Consider the following 20783-nt stretch of genomic DNA (forward strand, 5'->3'; position numbering starts at 1 on the left):
TTCTTGTTCTTAAAAAAGAAGGCTGTTCCATGCGAGAAATTGCTAAGAAATTGAAGATTTCCTACAACGGTGTGTACTACTCCCTTCAGAGGGCAGAACACACAGGCTCTATCCAGAGTAGAAAAAGAAGTGGGAGGCCGCGTTGCACAACTAAGCAAGAAGATAAGCACATTAGAGTCTCTAGTTTGAGAAACAGACGCCTCACAGGTCCCCAACTGGCATCTTCATTAAATAGTACCCGCAAAACACCAGTGTCACCATCTACAGTGAAGAGGCGGCTGCGGGATTTTGGCCTTCAGGGCAGAGTGGCAAAGAAAAATCCAAATCCGAGACTGGCCAATAAAAGAAAAAGATAGATGGGCAAAAGAACACAGACATTAGGCAGAGGAAGACTGGAAAAAAGTGTTGTGGACGGATAAATCCAAGTTTGAGGTGTTTGGATCACAAAGAAGAACGTTTGTGAGACGCAGAAGAAATGAGAAGATGCTGGAAGAATGCCTGACGCCATCTGTTAGCATGGTGGAGGTCATGTGATGGTCTGGGATTGATGCTGGTAAGGTGGGAGATTTGTACAGGGTAAAAGGGATTGTGAATAAGGAAGGCCATCACTCTGCACCGCCATGCCATACCCAGTGGGCAGCGCTTGGTTGGAGCCAATTTCATCCTACAACAGGACAATGACCCTAAACACACCTCCAAATTGTGCAAGAACTACACTCACCGGCCACTTTATTAGGTACACCATGCTAGTAACGGGTTGGACCCCCTTTTGCCTTCAGAACTGCCTCAATTTGTGGCATAGATTCAACAAGGTGCTGGAAGCTTCCTCAGAGATTTTGGTCCATATTTACATGATGGCATCACACAGTTGCCGCACATTTGTCGGCTGCACATCCATGATGCCAATCTCGCGTTCCACCACATCCCAAAGATGCTCTATTGGATTGAGATCTGGTGACTGGAGGCCATTGGAGTACAGTGACCTCATTGTCATGTTCAAGAAACCAGTCTGAGATGCTTCTAGCTTTATGACATGGCGCATTATCCTGCTGAAAGTCGCCATCAGATGTTGGGTACATTGTGGTCATAAAGGGATGGACATGGTCAGCAACAATACTCAGGTAGGCTGTGGTGTTGCAACCATGCTCAATTGGTACCAAGGGGCCCAAAGAGTGCCAAGAAAATATTCCCCACACCATGACACCACCACCACCAGCCTGAACCGTTGATACAAGGCAGGATGGATCCATGCTTTCATGTTGTTGACGCTAAATTCTGACCCTACCATCCGAATGTCGCAGCAGAAATCGAGACTCATCAGACCAGGCAACGTTTTTCCAATCTTCTACTGTCCAATTTCGATGAGCTTGTGCAAATTGTAGCCTCAGTTTCCTGTTCTTAGCTGAGCGGAGTGGCACCTGGTGTGGTCTTCTGCTGCTGTAGCCCATCTGCCTCAAAGTTCGACGCACTGCGTTCAGAGATGCTCTTCTGCCTACCTTGGTTGTAACGGTTGGCTATTTGAGTCACTGTTGCCTTTCTATCAGCTGGAACCAGTCTGCCCATTCTCCTCTGACCTCTGGCATCAACAAGGCATTTCCGTCCACAGAACTGCCGCTCACTAGATGGTTTTTCTTTTTCGGACCATTCTCTGTAAACCCTAGAGATGGTTGTGCGTGAAAATCCCAGTAGATCAGCAGTTTCTGAAATACTCAGACCAGCCCTTCTGGCACCAACAACTATGCCACGTTCAAAGGCCCTCAAATCACCTTTCTTCCCCATACCGATGCTCGGTTTGAACTGCAGGAGATTGTCTTGACCATGTCTATATGCCTTAATGCACTGAGTTGCCGCCATGCGATTGGCTGATTAGAAATTAAGTGGTAACGTGCAGTTGGACAGGAGTACCTAATAAAGTGGACGGTGAGTGTATTACCAGCAGAAGCTGGTATTCTATCATAGGTAATGGAGTGGCCAGCGCAGTCACCAGATCACCACCCCATTGAGCTGTTGTGGGAGCAGCTGGACCATATGGTACGCCAGAAGTGCCCATCCAACCAATCCAACTTGTGGGAGCTGCTTCTAGAAGCGTGGGGGGCAATTTCTCCAGCTTACCCCAACAGATTAATAGCTAGAATGCCAAAGGTGTGCAATGCTGGAATTGCTGCAAAAGGAGCATTCTGTGACGAAAGCAAAGTGTGATGTAAAAACAATGTAATACAAATGATTATTTCTAACCTTGTCAATGTCTTGACTATTTTTTTTATTCATTTTACAACGTATGGTGGTGAAGTGTGACTTTTCATGGAAAACACAATTGTTTGGGTGACCCCAAACTTTTGAACGGTAGTGTAAGTTGGGAATGTTCTGTGGTTTTTGCTCTTAAAGGGGTACTCTGGGGGAGTATGAGAGCGCCTAAGTCCACTTACCTCCCTGGTGCAGCACCGCTTCCCGCATTGTGCTGCCTCAGTCTTTGGTCCCTGGCTGCTTACTGCTCTTGCATGGTCATAGACCAGAAGCAGCAGGGACTGATGCAGCACCATGCTGGAGTCAAGGAGGTAAGTGGACTTTGGTGCTTTCATCTACCCCCTCCCCAGTCTTGTCCAGAGTTTCCCTTTAGTCCTATATAAGGCTGTCCCCTATGCGCAGGTTTGGGGGTGTCCTCCGCCCCCGCTCCATTCATTCTATATGGGCTACTCCATACATTGCAGAGAGCAGGAGGCTGCATACCTACAACCTGAGGACAGGCAGCGGCTGCTATGTCTTGGATGGGGTTTCCCACTCTTGGGTGACCATTGTGAGAGCTACTTTGCATATTCTTTCTTCCCAGAATTCCTAGTGGAGCAGCAATGGTCTGTAAGTCTCCACACGTCCTTGAGACGGGCTCTCCTTAAGGAGAGTCATTACCCCTTTGACCCACGTCAATAGACCTCTCACTAGCCAGCCAACACCCTGCTTTGCACTGATGAGGGTCAAAAACCCGAAATGGCTATCTGCAGATGGGAAATCTTTCCTTTTGGAGAGATAGTTTGGCTTGGCATAAAATCTCCAGTCAATGTTCTAAGGCTCCTTGACTAAGCGAGACTTGACTTGAAAGGATATCTCTTTGCTTAAGAGGTGTGAGAGCTACTTTGCATATTCTTTCTTCCCAGAATTCCTAGTGCAGCAGCAATGGTCTGTAAGTCTCCACACGTCCTTGAGACAGGTTCTCCTTAAGGAGAGTCATTACCCCTTTGACCCATTTTAACTTTGACAGAATGACTTATAAAATGGGGTTATAACAGTGTGACTAATTTACAGAAGGGGTGCAGCCTATTTAGTGATCCAAGGAGATCAGAACTTTCAGGGTTACTAATATGAGATGACATAAGGCTCTGATGCGCCTCATCTCTGAGAACAAAGGGGATCAGGCTGAGATTTCCAGTCATGTCCAACTCCAATTTCCACTGACATATGTCTGGACTGTAGAGACTAGTGATGTCACGATACCAAAATTTTGAGTTCGATACCAATGCCACCTTTTTTTTCCCCCAATGGTCAATACCAATTCGATACTGAATAAATTATATTAAAAAAACCCACAAGAATAGAAATGCGCCCCCCCCCCCCCCCCCCCCCCCGACTGTCAGGTCAGTAAAAACTAAAACTAATTTAAGTTCCTTTAATTTTATTACTTTAAAAATAAAGTTTCCATTATTTAAAATGTGCTTAAAAATTGCCCTGCTCGCACTCCTAACACTTTGTCATTTTTTTTTAGCCTGTCTGGCTGTGATTTTTGTGCCTTGATCTGTAGTTTTATTTAGTACCACGTTTTTTTGTGATACTGAACTTTGTTTTTATGCGCTTGCTTTGTTTACCGTGCGTGATCAGAAAGGTGATAATTTTATAGTAAGGACAATAACACTCCAGCTATGTGGGGACAATGGGGGTTGTAGTCATGTAGCACAGACACTTCATTTATTGGGATCATGAAGGTTGTAGTTGCACTTTTCCTGCTTTCAGGGCATGGTGACCTGGATTTGGGCGCAGGGTTATCTGCAGGTTACAGCCCCCCTCTCCCTCTTCAGCCTTCTCTGTCCTTCTCTCCTGGAACTCCCGCTCTCCATGCCACATAAATCATTTCAAGAGTGTGGCTGCACCGGACCCTATTATCAGAGAGACACCGGCAGCAGGGGTCTGCTACACATGGTAGTCGACCCCTGCTGCATACGGAGCGGGCTCAGGGGGGGGTTAATGCCGCTGACACGGGGGGGGGGGGGGAGGGTGACAGGTTCCCTTTAAACTGCACTGGTCTTAGTAAAACTTGACATGCCAAGAGTTTTGGTCTGAGTGATTGCACCTGTACAGTTGTATGACTGAGGAGGGAGGACCGCACTGTATCTGAAAGTCGGGCTGCTTAAGGCTCTATTCCACCTACAGATCTGATGACAGATTATCTGCCAAAGATTTGAATCCAAACCCAGGAACAGACTATAAACAGGGAACAGGTCATAAAGAAGGACTGGATTTCTCCTCTTTTCAAATCCACTCCTGGGTTTGGCTTCACATCTTTGGCAGATAATCTGTTGTCAGATCTGTTGGTGTAATATGGCCTTTAGACATTAGGACCTTGACTCACCATGTGACAGGGCTGGGAGAGGACCACACCTGGCAGCCTTCTCCCAGCCCCTTCTCTAAGTCTTGGGGTGTAAACACTCGGACCCGGACCAAAAAAAAAAGGCAGACATGCCAAAAGTTCTGGACAGGTGCACACTAACTTGTGTGCTGCAGAACGGCTTACTAGTCCACAACTGAGGAATTGGCAGCCTATGGGCCCTATTACACCAACAGATTATCTGACAGATTTTTCTTAGCCGAAACCAGGAATGGACTATAAACCAGATAACAGGTAATAATGGAAAGACTGAGATTTCTCTTTTTAAATTCACTTCTGTTTTTGGCTTAAAAAAATCTGTCAGATAATCTGTTGGTGTAATAGGGCCCATACTCTATAAGCCTGTGCTGCATACCTGGGGCTATAATGAGCTGAAATCTCGCATCTGGCTGTCTTCCTGTGGTGTAGGAATACGGCTTTGTCTTCCTGTCGAGTAAAATACATTTTAATCCAGTGAGAGGCGAGGGAGAGCATGGACTAGTCACGGCTCTATCCTATCTGCACACTGCAGGGTGATTGACGACACATTAGCGGCACTGACGGGACACAGCTGTAACTAGTCACTATCCTGATGACTAGTTCATGGCTCTCCCCCTTTTTCTTGTGCAGAATTAAAATGCATTTTACCGACATGACACCATGGAGCCTGGAACCTCCCAACACCAGATGAGACCTGTCTGCCAGGTGCATGCAGCTGTTCTGGGAGATCAATCCCTTTAACTTGAACCCTTCTGATGGTCTCTCGTCCAAGAACAGTGCGGGGATAGAAAAAGCCGATGTCATGTGCTGATCAAATCTGCTTCTTACATCAGAACATTAAAAGTGAGGTACTCATCTGATCTCAGCCATTTTCTGTGTTTGTATAGCTATGGCGTACCTGCTATTATACTCATGTGACTGCACGGGCAATATCGTCCTCTAATCCAGATTATAACATTGTAACCGGATGGGTTCATTTCAGAAAATTAAAGTGTCTTATTGATGTAATGAGAAGGAATGTATTATTTTAATGTCTTGTGTGTATATATATATATGTATATATATTTATTCGTATGGCTATGTGTGTAGAAGTCATTGTAGTTGTGTGTGTGTATGTATACTGTCACACCTATGTCAACTGTCCAGCCATATACCTTCACAATAGTGTAAACATTGGAGGATACAGTTGTTTGTTGCTATTGTTGTATGGCTGAAAGAACCTTATAGCTGTAATTGTAAAACTGGGTCCCCATTGTGCTTGGTAAATATGTACAAGGCCGGAGAAACATCAGATAACTTCCATTCATGGTCATCAGTGGTCTACATAGACATACAAGCACATCACCCCCACCCAAACTTACTATAAAGGTCGGGGGTATGTAGCTTCGAGCCAGCCTCAGCTGGGACCATGGATGGAAGGTGCCCAGCACCCTGGTGGTCATCGAGGGAAATGGGCGTATATTAGACCATAATATACAAAGGGGCTCCCCATTTCATTGTGGATAAAACAACTATGCATCTGTACCATCTGTAACTACAGCTAAGTATTGTTCTTTGTATTAAATACCTTATTTTTCTATAAATCTGTGTGGTTATAGCCTTCTCCGACTATTATCAAAAGCAACCGGTTACATAACATGATCCTGGGGTTATTCATGATGCTTCAAATGTCTGACCTGAAGTCTGTGTGGACGAACTGCAATACTGACATGACCCCCTGACCCTTAGTGTCCTGCTTGTATAACCCGACAGCACTAACTGCTATACACTTTATTCTAGGTCCTGAACCTAATGCCGGCTATAACCTGGTGAGTTACCTCGTCATATCGATGGTGAGCGGCAGTCATGCCATCTCTTACCTGGTTACAGTGATGAAACCGATTCTGCCATATGATTAAGGATGATTATATCTTTAACCGTTCCATTTCTTTCTGAGAACCTGAAGATTATAGTACAAGACTGAGACGTCTGTAATCTGGGACTAATATTCAACCTCTAATTCTTACAGGTCACCATGTTCTGGGCACCAAACTAGGTAAGAAACCTCACTAACTGGACAGGGCACCCACCATAGACATGGCATCTCCTTTGTATCACCCCTCCAGAGTACAACACCAGGCAGCTGCTATAGACAACATGGAAGCTTCCTGGGTTATGGGTATTGGGGTCCAACTTGTCCCACTCCCTGTCCATAAGATGGTGGAGAAGATTAAGGAGGGGGGATGGTCAGACCACATAATCTACCAAACAGGTTCTGTCCTCTCCAGAAATGCCTGTGACATGACTGGTGAATAGTTGCATCAGTAGTTAGATTACATAGGTGGTTGTCACATGACTATAGTTTTGGGTATAGTTTCCAGACACAATGATGATCACATAGTTCAGCAGATGAGCAGTGATGAATACCTACTTGTCTTTCGCTCCTATCTGATGTGTCTCTGGAGATGTTATAACCCCATTGTTGGCTAAGGAACCTGTTCTAATGTTGGGTTTTTCTCCCTTAGTGTGATCCCTACAAGATGAGGAGTGGAGTCTGCTGTGACTTCTATGGTGAGTATCTCAGAGCATTAGACATGCAGAGTAGATGGGAACGTCTCAGCAGCCTAGCATTTGCTTCTTTACCAGGTTCCGGCCGCTGTAGAAATTGGCTACCTCCACGGTGCAAACATTTTCTCCCTTTGCCGACATCTTAGCTTCATGGGCAACTTCTAAGGCCTGACCTAAGCCGATGATGGTTCAAGAGTAGTGGACAGAAGTGATTTCTGACAACTTTATAAAACTGAGGCTTATGGTCATCGATGCCGGCACTAAGATCTGCCTGAAACATTCCTGATGGCTTTACTGTCCCTGTAGCTTCTGCAGGAGGGGTAGTTATCAGGGGCCATATCTGTGGATACTGTGCCCAGGTGACTGGTTCCCTCCAAGTGGTTCCTGCAATAAGGGGCGCTTTAGTACAAGTTTCCTTCTGGAAAACTGCTACTTTGCATCTTCCCATAGAGCATTGCACGGCCTGTAAGACACTTGTTAGTTTGGCCGTCTTAAAGATATTTGTTACTCTGAACTTCTGCACACGGCTCCAGTCTGAGTTCATGCTGGGGGGGGGGGGGGGGTTATCATCTGATATATACTTGTACAGCAAATTTGTTACTATAACGGTCTAAACTGTGTTTCTTCTCCTCTTTAGCGTTGCAAGGCATCTAATGTAAGTACCTGGGAGGATCGGTCGCCCTTCACCACAGCACAATGATGATTTAATAGAAAATCAATGGGAATCTCTCTGAATAAGAATGAAGGAGACGCTCTTGCTGACGTGCAGCTGTCATCACTGGCGTCGAGCTTTGGTTTCTCCAGCAATCTCAGAACTTTTTTCCTCCTCCTTTTTTAGATGTCCCTGTTCCTCTGGAAGTGCCGGCTGTGAGGTGAGTTTCCTTGTATTGGCCCTTTGGTTCAGGGAAGTTGTGCGGCCCAGGATCACATGATGAATTCATAGTTCATCAGACTGACAGTGATGAACAGTCTTTCGCTCCTATCTGATGCATCCTGTGCTGTACATGGAAACTAATTGTGTTGGGGTGATCATACATGATCCAGTATGTGGTAGTGTTGTACTTTAACGTTGAAGGGGAAATTGGTTTCTGCAGGTCCCAAAATGTACTATAAGCTGTGAATTGGTTCCTCTGTACATCAGTAGCCACACTGTAATGTGACATGTAATTGCTGCTAATCATTATGTGGAGATGGCTTGGTGGTCCTCTTATCCCCCTTAGGGCTCGTTCCCACTGAGGAAAGGTAGCGGAATTCCGCGACTGAATTGTCCGCCGCGGAATGCCGTTAGCCTCCCGCTCATAATGGGAGTCTATGGGAGGCGTGCGCTCCTGCCCTGTCCGCGCTGAAGAATGAACATGTTCATTCTTCAGCGCGGACAGGGCAGGAGCGCGCGCCTCCCATAGACTCCCATTATGAGCGGGAGGCTAACGGCATTCCGCGGCGGACAATTCCGTCGCGGAATTCCGCTACCTTTCCTCAGTGGGAACGAGCCCTTACTCTGTGCAGTTCTCTGCACCATCCACAAGCTTAGATGTAGTAATAATAATAATAATAATTGCGCCAACAGATTCCGCAGCGCTTTAATTATATAAATACATTAGAGGTTATATATTAAATTATACAATGAATAAATTAAAATACCGCATTAGAGACCTGCTCTCAAGAGATACAGATTTGGATGACTGGGAGTAACACAGGAGGCAACAAGTGCTTTATTTGTCAATGTTCCAGTCATTGTACATAGAATCTCTAAGTGCCTATAGGTGACTGGGCGAGCCAGTAACAAGCCATTTTGAGCTCAGATGACAAGGACAGTGTAACTAGCACCGAAGAAGTTATAGAGAGGATGGAGAGGAGATAGCAGAAGGAGACGAGATTACGAAATGTTATAAGCCTGGAGAGATGGGTCTTTAGGGCACGCTTGAAACTGGGGATGTTGGAAATAAGTCTGAGGTCTTTGGGAAAGGAGTTCCAGAGAACTGGTGCAGCACGAGAGAAGTCTTGGAGGCGGGAATGAGAAGTTCTGATTATAGAAGAGGTTAGTGTAAGGTCATTAGCAGAACGCAGAGCACGGGAAGGATGGTAGATGAGGGAGGAGATGTATGGAGGGGCAGAGCTGTGGAGATGAGGGAGGAGATGTATGGAGGGGCAGAGTTGTGGAGAGCTTTATGGGTGAGGAGCTTGAACTGTGTTCTATATTTAATGGGTAACCAGTGCAGTGACTGTCACAGAAGGGAGATGTCGGTATAGCGGCTGGAGAGGAAGATGAGCCTGGCTGCTGCGTTCAGGATAGACTGGAGAGGGAAGAGCTTAGAGAAAGGAAGACCGATTAGTAGGGAGTTACAGTAGTCAAGACAGGAATGGATCAGGGTGACAGTCAGAGTCTGAGTGGTGTCAGTGGTGAGAAATGGGCGGATTCTAGAGATGTTTTTGAGATTAAGGTGACAGGAGCGTGCAAGACCTTGAATATAGGGAGTGAAGGATAGATCAGAGTCTAGCATAACCCCCAGACATCGAGCCTGATGCACAGGAGTGATGCTAGTACCACAGACCGAGAGGGAGATGTCAGGTTTAGGTTTGTTAGAGGGGGGGATGCTGTATCTTTGATGTATACTGGTAGAACACTTGTCTGTCTCTGATCTAAAACGTCATCTGTGGACAGTGTCACCTAGGCGGGGAGATGGGGCCCAACTGCCTTGAAGCCCCGCCCAGGTGACACTGTCCACCAATGAAATGAAGCAAGGGTATGAGGGTGATATTACTTTAAAAACATACCTGTTACTAAACTCCAGCATGCCCAAGTCCAATTGTTTAGCTGCCAGTGTTCAAATGTCAAAGTTGGATGCAGCCCTAGGAGTCTGTAAGACATGGATATGGCCTAGTCCATGGTTTCCAGGCAGCCCACTTCAGCCAGCAGTATTCTTGTGCAGACGGTCCCCAGCAATAAGCTTGATGTGTCTGACAGTGCCCATTATAGTTACTGGCAGGGGTGGAATTTGATTGGTGTAAGCTTCTGCTCAGGCTTCTAGGAATATTGATCAGTATATTGTACTCACAGATGGATCTCTCTCCAGGTCTCACTAATATCCTCATCACTCGGTGACTGGACCCCGATATCTGGTAAGTGACAGAGCTTGGTCTCGGCCTTGTGTTACCATCCTGACGGCTGATCTCCTATACTATATTGCTATAAGATGAATATTTGTTCCTTTGTGAGGTAAAACCTCCCTGCCTGATATCTCCAGTGCAGATTATACAGTGTGTGGAGGGCGACTCCATATCATGCACTTATGTAGATATACTCAAATAAGAGCCGCCTCACTGAAGTCTAGAAGGAACATGGCTGCTGAGACTGGGGTTCAGACCCCCTTAATGTTGCCCCTGTGGGATGCCACATAAGTGTGATATAGATACCAGTTTAAGGATCTTGCTATAAAACCTGACGGGTAACTACTATAATCTATCTACAGTGCACAGTGGTCTGTATGTGATGACTTTATGAATCAGGCCTCCAATTACTTGTGAGGATAACTTGACTGACTGATGCAGACCGCTAAGGTTACTGTCAACTTTAGAAGTTTCTTTTAGAGTGTGGTGGTCGGGCATGGGAAAGCTTGGCCCTCCAGCTGTTGTAAAACTGCAATTTCCATCACACCTGGACAACCAGAGCGTTAGCTCTCCAGGCATTATGGGAATTGTAGTTTTGCAACTGATGGAGCACCAGAGGTTCCCCCATCCCTGGTCTAGGTGATCAGATTCACATCAGTTGCCAGAAGTGGGAGAAGTGCACAACTGAGCGCTTCACTCCATAAGGCACTGCTCCATGTTGCAGATGGCCTCCTGTAAGTTGATACAGTATTATATAGTGATCAGTGGGAGTCTATACACCGACTGAATAGTTACCAGTAATGCTTCAGTGTATTGGTCCGTCTTTATGGTGTCACTAACCTGTCACTTTCTCCATAGGTTGGACGCTACTTGGATGCTGTGAATGTAAGTATCTAAATTCTAGAGACTCCTGACTTCTGCTCTGCTTCCTATTACCAGTGATGAGACGATTCTGCCATATGAGTCAGGATGATATCACCACTAACCGTTCCACTTTTCTCTGAGGCTACTGGGGCAGAGCTTTGGCTTATTCGTGTTATAGAAGACTTGGTGGCTTAAAGGGTTAACTTTTTCCTTTTAAATGAACTGGTGCCAGAGACTTGTAATTCTATATATATATATAAAAAAAAAAATCTCCAGTCTTCCAGTACTTATCAGTTGCTGTATGTCCTGCAGGAAGTGGTGAATTATCTCCAATCTGACAGTGCTCTCTGCTGCCACCTCTGTCCATGCCAGGAACTGTCCAGCAGGAGAGGTGTCTATGGGGATTTGCTGCTGCTCTGGACAGTTCCTGACATGGACAGAGGTGGCAGCAGAGAGCACTGTGTCAGACTGAATTTACCACTTCCTGCAAGACATACAGCAGCTGATAAGTACTGAAGACTTAATAGTAGTTACAAATCTCTTGCACCAGTTTATTTGAAATAGAATTTTGGTGGTCCTCTATACAGGGGTGTACATCGGTGGCACATTTGTCAGGCCCTAATCTTCTGATTTTTCTCACACCCCTTTAAGAAACCTTCAGCATATTGATATGTGACCAATAAACAATGTATACTTGTATAACCTGACTTTGTTCCATTGCAGCGGTGCTGGCGGGACCCTGTGGACCCTTCTGGTAGGTGACTTCTCTCTGCCGTCCTAATACTGGATGATGGGTGAATGATGACGACTACATTGAACTCTCTCCCTGATATAAAGATGACAACACAAGTGCTGACACCCACTGACCGTAACGCTAAGGAGACCTCCAGGATACACGGCCTTACTGACGTCTGGTTGTATTCCCCTCTTAGGTTAAAGGAACATTCTGTGATCGGTCACATGATGAGCGGGAGTCTGTAATCTGATGTCTGTAATAAAGAGGGTAGAACATGACTTCTGCTTTGTCTGCTGAATATTCAGAATGAACTAAAAAACAAACTCCTTAGGGCCCTATTCCAATGGACGATTATTGTTTAGATTATCGTTAAATCGTTCAAATCTCAACGATCGTTTGAAATGCAGTTAACGATTAACAACTGAACGAGAAATCGTTGATCGCTTTATAAGACCTATTTTTATCGTTGCTAGTTTGCATTGAATAAGATGTCGTTCGCGTCGTTCGCAGTAGATATGAACACAATAGCGAAGAAATACCGAAGAAACGATTATTGTCCCATGGAAATGAGTGAACTTTTACAGGTCTTTCCCAATAGCGGTCGTTTGAGATCGTTAACGATTATGCAAACTATAATCGTCCGGTGGAATAGGGCCCTTACTGATCGCTGACGCTTCCCCTCTGTGTCACAGCTGACCTCTGCCTTATGGTGCATTTACAGATTTAGCTGCCAGCTTATTGAAGCCAAAGCCAGGAGCAGACTATAAACAGAATAGGTCATAAAGGAAAGACTTATTTCTCAATTTCAAACAAATTCCTGGCTTTGGCTTCACAACTGTCATATCTGTGATTGCACCATTAGAGGTGCGGGTCAGTAAGACTCGGTCACAGGTCCCTCCACCTGGTGGAAAGCTGCAACACCGCATGTCTGGGCGGCTGAAGCTTTAGCTCTTCAGGTATGATGGGAATTGTAGTTTGGCCGCAGTTTGTGGTATAAAGATCAGAATTTCCTGTGATTTGCTGATCAATCACCTGTGAGATCTTACAATGTGGCTCCCACCTGCACGATAGGGTCCGGTGGTTTAATCTGATCAGGGAGTGCAGCTGTGACTCGTTCTCTGGTATAGGTTAAAACCGTCAGCCCATCCTATTAAAGCTTAATATGACACTGTAGCAGCATGGGGGCATGACTGATCCTCCTGATCAGCACTATCGATCCGGATCACCATCGCCCCCCTCCCATGCACCTTACCAGGGAAGTCTCATTCTATGCAGCAGCTTCTGCAGTTAGCGGCTCCAGTAATGAGATGTAGGTTCCTGCTGTAACTGGGGCCTGATGTATTGGTAATAAAGAGAGCAGGATAAGTAAGATGGATTCCTCCTCCTCCTCCTCCTCCTCCTCACCCCCATCAGCCTATGAAGCATCTGAATATCTCCCAGAGACGTCTCCCGGGTGAGGTTCCTGCAGATATTGGGGAGCTCATACAGGCAGCACTACAGCCCAATAATATCCCTGTGGATTTGGTGCAGATGTCACCGTCCTCGTCGCGCTGAAGCTTTTTATATCCCCCCCCCCCCCACACACGGTTGTCAGGAAGTTTTTCTGACTGTGCGGATGAGATTTCAGATGTCATTTACCGTAACCTGCAGATCTGCCATTAAAGGGGTTCATAATAAACTTACAGCAAAGTTATACAGATTTGTAATTTACTTCTATTAAAAACTCTCCAGTCTTCCAGTACTTATCAGCTGCTGTATGTCCTGCAGGAAGTGGTATATTCTCTCCAGAGAATATAAAAAGCTTCAGCGCGACGAGGACGGTGACATCTGCACCAAATCCCCAGGGATATTATTGGGCTGTAGTGCTGCCTGTATGAGCTCCCCAATATCTGCAGGAACCTCTATTTCTCTATTGCATCTCCGGAGGATGAAGATCCTTATCAGCCATGGAGGCTTTTTTTTTAATAGAAGTAAATTACAAATCTCTGGCACCAGTTGATTTGAAAGAATTTTTTGGGGTGAATGTCCACAAAGCAGATCTGTCCCCAGGATGTGTGCTCTAATGGTGCGTTTACACAGGCAGATTTATCTAACAGATTTTTGAAGCCAAAGCCAGGAATAGACCATAAACACGGAATGGGTCATAAAGGAAAGACTGAGATTTCTCCTCTTTTCAAATCCACTCCTGGCTTTGGCTTTCAAAATCTGTCAGCTAAATCTGCCTGTGTAAACGCACCCTTTGGCTGGGTTCAATTGGTCAATGGAAAAACAGATGCACACAGTGTGACCGCAGCCTAAGCCTCCGGAGCTGTAATCTCATGTGGAGGAGTTTTCTATCTATTAATAGACTTGTGTTATGCTGCATTTACAGATCTTTGAAGCCAAAGCCACGAACTGACTATAAACCGGTCAGAAAGGAAACACTTGGCTCCTCTTTTCAGGGAAAATCCATTCCTGGCTTCAAAAATCTGTCCGATAAATCAGTGTAAACGCTTCCTGCTGGGCTCCTCTTCAGGCTGTGGTCACACAATGCGGTAATCACACTGACACCCCCAGCTTGTGCCGACATCTCATCGGTGGTGATCCTGGTGGTCTCCATCACTGCTGCTGAGGGTGGCAGGGGGCGGGCTGGATGTGGACTGGCCCCTCCCCCTCCCGGGAGAGTGAGCCACGCCCTACACTCCAACCCCCTGAGGGCCCTCCCCTCCCTCCCTCCTGGATTCTGTCACCTACCTCCGGGGGCGCGGACGGGTCGGGACGGGGCCACCGCCGGAACACAGCGCTCCGGAAGTGCTATATCAAAATACCGTCACGCTCCTGCCTTCCTGACCCGGAAGTGAACCTTGCGGGGGTGACTGGGCGCCATATTGGGTGGGGAGTAGGTGGGTCTGAGGAGCCATTTTAGGCGGGTAACGGACTATTAGACTGTAAGGACATATTCGTTGACCATCTACCATCGTTTATCCTTAATAGTTTGTTGCAACCAACAACATGGCGGCTTTACCAACAGCAGGCGACGATTCTTTTAAGGCGTGTTGAAGGATCCGTGCGTGCTCCGCCCCTACGTTCATGTCGTCACATCCGGTGTCCTGTGGACTATATAAGCTGCGGCCCCGGCTCAGTGCAGTCCCTTCGTCTCTTCCCTTGTGCTGTGAGGTAAGTGCTGCAGTCACCGCCTCATGTGCGGCCCGAGGCGTTCAATATCCCCACAGCTTTATTGTTCTCCTCTCCCTGTGACATCCCCCTCTGCCCCCTGTCCCGCTGCTCCTTCCTTCTCTCAGGATGGAGATGGATTCCGCTGCGCTTCTTCCCTGCAGCCCCGCCATGTTTATGCCGCCCTGCTGGTTAACCCTTCACTTGCTGTTATTATGGAGGACGCTGAGGCTGAACGTGATGAGAATTGTTGGTAGGGACATCAGAGAGAGAATGATGATTACCAACGTCTCTGATCAGCGCTGTCCCTGCCCCCGCGGCGCTCTCTCTCTCCTGGCGCTGTCCCTGCCCCCGCAGCTCTCTCTCTGACATCCCCCTCTGCTCTCTCTCTCCCGGCGCTGTCCCTGCCCCCGCAGCTCTCTCTCTGACATCCCCCTCTGCTCTCTCTCTCCCGGCGCTGTCCCTGCCCCCGCGGCGCTCTCTCTCTCTCCCGGCGCTGTCCCTGCCCCCGCAGCTCTCTCCCTGTGCCATCCCCCTCTGCTCTCAGTATAATGGGGATTTGTATCTTGTTGTGTCTTGATGTTTCTGTCTCCTGTGATGTGATACATGAGGGGATCAGGACTAATGGTTTCCGTCTCTCCTTCTCTTGCAGGTGACGTCCCTCAGATTTAATGGCCCCCCCGGCTCCTATTGATGTAAGTTGGGAATGTTCTGTACTCTGGGGGAGTATGAGAGCCTCTAAGTCCACTTACCTCCCTGGTTGCAGCACTGCTTCCCGCATTGTGCTGCCTCAGTCTTTGGTCCCTGGCTGCTTACTGCTCTTCCATTGTCATAGACCAGAAGCAGCAGGGACCATGCTGGAATCAGGGAGGTAAGTGGACTTCGGTGCTTTCATCTACCCCCTCCCCAGTCTTGTCCAGAGTTCCCCTTTAGTCCTGTATAAGGCTGTCCCTATGCGCAGGTTTGGGGGGGTCCTCCGCCCCCGCTCCATTCATTCTATATGGGCTCCTCCATACGTTGCAGAGATCAGGAGGCTGCAGCCAGTGAATGAGCGGAGCTGCTCCTGGAAATGCTGCGGGGTCCCCAGGGTTTATATACACAAGATCAGACCTGAGGTCGGGCTGTGTGGGACTATAGTATCATACCTATCACTTTAATAGAACTGAGCTGCCATATCGCACAGGCGGCGGCTGCTATGTCTTGGATGGGGTTTCCCACTCTTGGGTGACCACTTTAACGTTGACAGAATGACTTATAATGAGGTTATAACAGTGTGACTAGTGATTTACAGAAGGGACGCAGCCTGTTTAGTGATCCAAGGAGATCAGAACTGTCAGGGTTACTAATAAGTATGAGATGACGTGATGCTCTGGCTGCGGCTCATCTTTGAGAACAAAGGGGATCAGGCTGAGATCTTTAGTCATGTCCAACTCCCATCTGTCTGGACTGTAGAGACCCTGTTATACAGTCAGCTGACTGGTTTGGTCTTACAGAATGATGAATGGAGCCGCACAGTATTATGCTGACAGCTCTGCAGGTTACAGCCTTCTGCCATCCTTGGTGTAAAATGTTAAAACTCCCTTTAAAGGTCTTGAGGGTTCCATCTGCCCATATATATATATATATATATTATGGGGATTGTCTGGGTGGGAAGCTTGTGGTCCGCCCCCCATCTAATGCCGCTGATGACTCCTATTTGCTACTCTTGACCGCCAGGATGACGAGAGAGCTACCACCTTATCTTCCTCTGAGGCATTAGTCACTGGGGTCTTCACTCTGTGAGCAGACTCTTCTCCTTAGTAACCCTCTGGTCTTGTCTTCTAGGTCCAGCGTCCGGTCGTGGGTCGGGTTAGCAGGTAAGCTTGGTGCGTGTGGTAGATGACGACTTCCACTGCTGTATGTGATGACCTGATATAATCAATGGGAATCTCTCTGAGAAGTCATGAGGGACGACTCTTATACTGATGCAGTATAGTGAGAGGAGTCGGTGTTCTTCTGTACCTGCTGTTCCTTCATGGTGTCCTGTCTCTTCCAGAACTCGGGTAGCGGCTGTGAATGGAGATGCTCATCCTGGGCTGGAAGGTTAGTGTCCAAACTCTCTTTATGGGGACATTGCTTTACTAGTCTCATGCATCATGGGCTTATTCAGCAAAAATTATGTTTAAAATCAGCTGGTGCCAGAGAGCTAATTTACTTCTGGTACTTATCAGCTGCTGAGTGTCCTGCAGGAAGTGGTGTATTCTCTACAGTTTAACACGGTGCTGCCACCTCTGTCCATGTCAGGAACGGGTTAGAGCGGGAGAAGTTTTTCTATGGGGATTTGCTGCTGCTCTGGACAGTTCCTGACATGGACAGAGGTGGCAGCAGAGAGCACTGTGTCAGACTGGAGAGAATACACCACTTCCTGCAGGACATACAGCAGCTAAGTACCAGTTGATTTGAAGGAATTTAAATAACACCTTTAACCCTATGACTCCTGCATATGTTTGGTACCAGGGTTTCAGCTGACTGTACATTACATTCTAATGCTGCAGATTCCAGACACAGTGATGATCACATAGTTCAGCAGATGTAACAGTGATGAATACCTTTTGTCTTTCGCTCCTATCTGATGTGTCTGTATTATACTTGTCCTGCTATCCTAGTCTGTAGGATCCCTTCTAATGTTGCTGTGTATTTGCAGGGTGTACTCGGCGAGCTGCGGACCTGATCCTGGGACGTGTACAGTAAGTATTCAGAAGCTTCAAGCGGAACTGTCATTTCAGGGCCATTTTTCTGACAACATTAAATATCAACAGTACAAGCGATTTTAAGAAACTCTGTAATAGGTTTTATGTACAAAGAGTTTCCTTCTGTAGTGAAAAAGCAATCTCCCAGCCTCCCCCCTCACATCAGATGAAGCAGGATTTCTGTCTCCATTATGTGGCTATGGAGAGGGGAGGGGCTGTTAGAAGTGACTGAGATAAGCACTGACCTTTCTGACACCTGAATTTAGCGTTTTAGGTGCCCAGAGAGTCTAGAAACAGCTGACCTTCATGTCACCTCTTCCTGCTCCCTCAGCCCCTCCCTCCTCCATAGGGATAGAATGGGAGAGCAGAGCCCGTCTTCACTGGCTTCTCTGTAATGAAGACGTGTTTGCCTGATGATGCACAGATAAGAAGTCAGGGGGGGGAGGCTGGGAGATTGCTTCTTGAGTACAGAAGGAGGCTTTTTTGGCTGATAAAACCTATTACAGAGTTTCTTAAAATCGCTTATACTACTTATTTCTGCAATAAAAAAAATGATAGTTACGCTTTTCATCTTTACATGTGACATTGGGTTAGTGATGGGGCCAATAAGATGCAGCATATAGAAGCCTAGAGTCACATGATTCTCGGCTGTAAACTCTATGCTCCAAGTTTCTTGCTGTGGTATTGGTTACTGTCTTTACTAGAAACCAATATTACAGCAGATGTCACTGAAAATCTTGCAGCATGAAATAGTGTGTGAATGTATCCTTACACTAACATAGCAGCGTAACATGAGCTTCTGATTGCAGCACCAGCTGCTGCTGCCCATGTGTTGCGGCCAGTGACAGTGCAGCATAGATACTTGCTGAGTGTATACCTACAGTATAGTGCTACATGATGATGCTCTAACAACCTTGACTTCCCCATGGAGGTTTGTTATTAGCTCTATCTGACTCCAGCATTACCTGTGTTCTAATTCCATCAGTTTGTCTCGGTTGCCCCTTTCTGCCTTGTTTGGGTCATATTGGAATGGCTAATGGTCGACGCACTTGGGATTATCTGTATAATGTGCCCAACTTTTTTTTTTTTTTTTTTTTGTTTACAGACATCAGTCTCTGGTAACTTCATGGGGCTGGCGGCAGACAACATGGTAAGTATATAGTGTGGTGCGCTGTCAGATGCTTGTGGAGAGGCTATGGCTGATCTCCTGTAAAGTCACAGTCATGTCTCTCTGATCATGTATTACTGTGTAGAGGCCATACTTGGTTTGGCTGATGTTATCACTGGAGGTACCAGAGTATAACCCTGTGGACACTCAGCCACATTCTTAAACTGCACTGGTCTTGGTGAAACTTTACATGCCAAAAGTTTTTTGGTCTGAGTGATTACACCTGTACAGTTGTATGAGGGAGGAGGGAGGACCGCACTGCATCTAAAAGTCGGGCTGCTTAGACATTAGGACCCTGACTCATCATGTGACAGAGTTGGCAGCCTTCTCCCAGCCCCTCCTCTAAATCTGTCGGAATGTAAACACTCGGCTTACTAGTCCACAACTGAGGAATTGGCAGAATCTGACTTTTTTTTTTTTTTTTTTTTTTTTAGCCAAAACCAGGAATGGACTATAAACCAGATAACAGGTAATAATGGAAAGACTGAGATTTCTCTTTTTAAATTCACTTCTGTTTTTGGCTTAAAAAAAATCTGCCAGATAATCTGTTGGTTAATAGGGCCCATACTCTATAAGCCTGTGCTGCATACCTGGGGCTGTAATGAGCTGAAATCTAGTGAGTCTTATAGTGGTCTGTATGTGATGACTTTATGAATCAGGTCTCCAATTACTATGTGAGGATAACTTGACCCACGCTGATACAGACCACATAATATGGTATTGCCTATGGTAGCTGTCGCTAAACACTAATAACATGTAACCTTTAATCTTAGGGCTGCTGCTTGGAGGACCTGCAGATGGAGAAACCCAGACAAAGAAGCATAGGTAATATCCACATGTAAGCGGCCCATACACATGACATGGCTAGATAGAACACCCCATAAATCTGAACAAACTGCATGTGTAAGAAGTAAGCCGCTGCCAGACACTGTCTTATTATCCTGCCTGGCACAGCATGATCGGGAAGCTGCATTCGGTCCTCGTCTATTGGTGGTTGTTGGGTCATCAGACCTGTAGTCAGACTGGGACTTGCAGCAATTATACAGATAGTGTGTCAGTGACTCTTGTGTGGACACTGGTTTAAGTGTTGCCCTTAGTCACGTTGATCAGTTGGGGGGATGAGACTCCAGAGGTCACGGGAATGAAAAGCTTCTCCTGCATCAGTGAGGCGAGCTGCAGACTTCTGTAGTCTTGTCACATGTCTGACATCAGTCATTTTAAAAAGTTGGGTCGGCACACTTGGGCTCAGAACAGCAGCAGGCACCGCACCTCGCATCTGGCTGTCTTCCTGTGGTGTAGGAATACGGCTTTGTCTTCCTGTCGAGTAGAATACATTTTAATCCAGTGAGAGGCGAGGGAGAGCATGGACTAGTCACCATCTGCACACTCTGCAGGGTGATTGGCAACACTGACGGGACACAGCTGTAACTAGTCACTATCGATGACTGGTTCATGGCTCTCCACCTGTTTCTTGTGCAGAATTAAAATGCATTTTACCGACATGACACCATGGAGCCTGGAACCTCCAACACCAGATGAGACCTGTCTGCCAGGTGCATGCAGCTGTTCTGGGAGATCAATCCCTTTAACTTGAACCCTTCTGATGGTCTCTCGTCCAAGAACAGTGCGGGGATAGAGAAAGCCGATGTCGTGTGCTGATCAAATCTGCTTCTTACAGCAGAACATTAAAAGTGAGGTACTCATCTGATCTCGGCCATTTTCTGTGTTTGTATAGCTATGGCGTACCTGCTATTATACTCATGTGACTGCACGGGCAATATCGTCCTCTAATCCAGATTATAACATGATCCTGGGGTTATTCATGATGCTTCAAATGTCTGACCTGAA

The 20783-nt window shown here is 46.6% G+C and overlaps 9 non-coding genes across 9 annotated transcripts; all 9 read left to right on the top strand.

The window, feature by feature from the left end:
* The first annotated feature begins 6492 nt into the window (after nucleotides 1–6492).
* On the top strand, nucleotides 6493–6569 carry LOC138800189 (small nucleolar RNA SNORD47). The gene has a single exon (XR_011364392.1). It is a non-coding gene; the product is annotated as a small nucleolar RNA SNORD47 (small nucleolar RNA).
* A 418-nt stretch (nucleotides 6570–6987) lies between these two features.
* Nucleotides 6988–7069, top strand: LOC138800194 (small nucleolar RNA snR60/Z15/Z230/Z193/J17). The gene has a single exon (XR_011364396.1). It is a non-coding gene; the product is annotated as a small nucleolar RNA snR60/Z15/Z230/Z193/J17 (small nucleolar RNA).
* Nucleotides 7070–7353: 284 nt separating this feature from the next.
* LOC138800211 (small nucleolar RNA SNORD75) lies at nucleotides 7354–7417 on the top strand. The gene has a single exon (XR_011364412.1). It is a non-coding gene; the product is annotated as a small nucleolar RNA SNORD75 (small nucleolar RNA).
* Nucleotides 7418–7869: 452 nt separating this feature from the next.
* Nucleotides 7870–7943, top strand: LOC138800178 (small nucleolar RNA SNORD79). The gene has a single exon (XR_011364381.1). It is a non-coding gene; the product is annotated as a small nucleolar RNA SNORD79 (small nucleolar RNA).
* Nucleotides 7944–8096: 153 nt separating this feature from the next.
* Nucleotides 8097–8173, top strand: LOC138800197 (small nucleolar RNA snR60/Z15/Z230/Z193/J17). Its single transcript, XR_011364399.1, has one exon. It is a non-coding gene; the product is annotated as a small nucleolar RNA snR60/Z15/Z230/Z193/J17 (small nucleolar RNA).
* A 3045-nt stretch (nucleotides 8174–11218) lies between these two features.
* Nucleotides 11219–11293, top strand: LOC138800187 (small nucleolar RNA SNORD47). The gene has a single exon (XR_011364390.1). It is a non-coding gene; the product is annotated as a small nucleolar RNA SNORD47 (small nucleolar RNA).
* A 3971-nt stretch (nucleotides 11294–15264) lies between these two features.
* On the top strand, nucleotides 15265–15343 carry LOC138800191 (small nucleolar RNA SNORD74). Its single transcript, XR_011364394.1, has one exon. It is a non-coding gene; the product is annotated as a small nucleolar RNA SNORD74 (small nucleolar RNA).
* A 1587-nt stretch (nucleotides 15344–16930) lies between these two features.
* Nucleotides 16931–17010, top strand: LOC138800177 (small nucleolar RNA SNORD79). The gene has a single exon (XR_011364380.1). It is a non-coding gene; the product is annotated as a small nucleolar RNA SNORD79 (small nucleolar RNA).
* Nucleotides 17011–17576: 566 nt separating this feature from the next.
* On the top strand, nucleotides 17577–17658 carry LOC138800196 (small nucleolar RNA snR60/Z15/Z230/Z193/J17). Its single transcript, XR_011364398.1, has one exon. It is a non-coding gene; the product is annotated as a small nucleolar RNA snR60/Z15/Z230/Z193/J17 (small nucleolar RNA).
* The last annotated feature ends 3125 nt before the right edge of the window (nucleotides 17659–20783 follow it).

The sequence above is a fragment of the Dendropsophus ebraccatus genome, chromosome 8 (assembly GCF_027789765.1).
Source record: "Dendropsophus ebraccatus isolate aDenEbr1 chromosome 8, aDenEbr1.pat, whole genome shotgun sequence".
Taxonomy (NCBI): Eukaryota; Metazoa; Chordata; class Amphibia; order Anura; family Hylidae; genus Dendropsophus; species Dendropsophus ebraccatus.